Below are 2,614 nucleotides of genomic sequence, written 5' to 3' on the forward strand. Positions count from 1 at the left end.
ATAGCCACGATGATGCACCTCCAAGGGCAGAAATATATCTTCATGACGAGTGTAATTTGTCAAAAGACTCAATCGATCACCACACAGGACAATTTGCGCTCTACAAGTTTGATCTCTTGATATTTTTGCACCACGTGCGTGGGAACTTGAGTTCCAATGCAGATTTTGATGTTTGTTTTGCGGTATTTTTGCTAAATGGCGGTAACAGGACATTTTCAGATTCAACGTCTTTGGCAAAGCCGAATCAATTTTTTAATGTTGAAATGACAATCAGGACCGCCGCTAGAGGCGTGCGACGCATGCCATTGTGAGGGCTTTGCGATTCCGATAGTTATATTCAGATCGCAGTCCAACTCTCCTTCCCCCCACCCTCGAGATTCTCATTGATCTAAGCAATGACTTTGCAATATGGAGGAAAATAAATTAAGTGCAGGAGGCCTTAGAAAGATCGCTTCGCGGGCTTACAGCAGACGACAATATGGGGGTGTGGCTGCGAGAACCAATCAGGTCCGCGAATGAGAGAGCCCGGTTGCCACAGCTAGCTCGCTGCACCCTTCTGGAAGGGAGAGTGACCTCTGCCTCTTGCTACCTCGGCCTGTTTGTTCGGCTGAGGAGCAGACGACACGAGAGTATCGGCAATAGTGTGCGAGCGACGTCTGCTGTTAACCCGCGAAACGCTCTCTAAGGCCTCCTGCACAACTGCTTTTATTCATATCTCGCGATCTTTTTATCTTCTGTTCCCTCCCAAAAATACACGTTCTTGTATGCCTTTCCGAGGGCATACTGGTAACGTCTTAGTCTTTTAATCACGGGGTCCCGGGGTCGATACCCCGTGGAGGCACATTGCACAGTAGCTCGGATTCCACTCTAAACTGAAGGTCCAGTCCCGATTAACTTATTCGTGCATAAAAGTGGACTTAAAACAACAAATCAAATCAATACATGTTCTTGCGTGGCACGCGTCGCTATGCCATTCTAGCTCGCTGACAGTATGTGTGGCACTGCTCAGTTTCATCAATACTGTTTACGAGCTAGTAAAAATACCCTTGAGGTGGCAGGCAAGTGCCGAGTGACAAGCTGCTGCGACAAGAAATCTGGACGAAGTATCGTCAACGTTTTGAAATTTCGGTTTTAACTAGCACATTTGTTCTAGTGGGACGTAATATGCAACATGACAATTCTTGCTTCATATTAGTTAATAATTTGCATGGGCGTCCGGAAGGAGGGGCAAGGGGGGTCCTGGGCCCCCTTGAAAATGAAAGTCAACCAAAACTTATGTATTTCACATATAATTTCATTTTAGCCACAATAATATGTGTTAATTATTGCATGAACACCATAAATTCAAATTTAAGCAATGTTTTTTTAGGGAACAATACTATTTTTGGGGAAAATGTGCCTTGTTTGCCCCCCTGAAAAAAAATACCTTCCTTGCCCCTCCCTGGAAAAAATCCTGCGGACGTCCATGATAATATGACTTCAATATTGTTATTAACTGTGATAATCAATTTGGTATTTCTCTCAGACCTCAATCCCTTCCCTACTCTCAATCCAATCGCCCCTACCACGGACCAGAGTGCGCCCCTGTTTTACAATACATTCTCACTGACAAGAGAAGGAGAAAAAGTCGTATGCAATAACATATAGGCATCCACAAGTGTCTTTTTTCTGAGTAAATATGCGACTGAAGTATTAAATTCTGTATGATATGGCGGGTATCACAGACAGAATATTTCTTAATATGCTCTCTCTCTCTCTCTCTCTCTCTCTCTCTCTCTCTCTCTCTCTCTCTCTCTCTCTCTCTCTCTCTCTCTCTCTCTCCGCCATCCACACATATACAGGGTGTACCAAAAGTCCCATTAGTACCCCCCCCCCCCTTTGAATTGTAGACAAACCTGCAAAATGTTATTTTAACAGCATGCGTATGATGAGAGGATGGTATACCATTAAATCAGAACAATGACCACCATTTACTCCAGAGTATCTGTGTGCACACAGCTATTTTCATGGCACAGTATTATTAGAGGTGCTGGTAAATTTGGCGATCCTCGTCCAATTCATTTGTCTCTAAACACATCATTGAGGAATTCTCTTAAAATGGCCACCCCGAAATCCAGATCTGACATCTTATGTTACACAGGATTTCACATTTCACCTGGAGGCGAATAATACTGTGCTATGAAAATAGCAGTGTGCACACAGATCCTCTGGAGTAAATGGTGGTCATTGGTCTCATTTAATGGTATACCATCCTCTCATCATACGCATGCTGTTAAAATAAAATTTTGCAGGTTTGTCTACAATTCAAAGGGGGGGGGGGGGTAAGGAGACTTTTGGTACACCCTGTACATGCATTGTTTCCCACTTCTTTTTTAAAATCAAGGTTTCCTGGCCTCACCGTCACTATCGCCTGCGAACTGCCATGCTTGTCGACTAAGGAAGCATGAGTCAAGAATTCCAACTCATTCCCCGTGCCTTAACAGAATAAAGTTGCGATAATATGCTTATTACTCTCTCAGAAAATATGCGACTGTTGTTGATGACCCCACTGAACCTGAATGGCGCTGTCGAAATCTAAGAAGTTGCTTGCACAGGTATATGGGCACTTGGTACT

The sequence above is a fragment of the Lepisma saccharinum genome, chromosome 8, assembly GCF_977018435.1.
Source record: "Lepisma saccharinum chromosome 8, izLepSacc3.1, whole genome shotgun sequence".
NCBI classification, from domain to species: Eukaryota; Metazoa; Arthropoda; class Insecta; order Zygentoma; family Lepismatidae; genus Lepisma; species Lepisma saccharinum.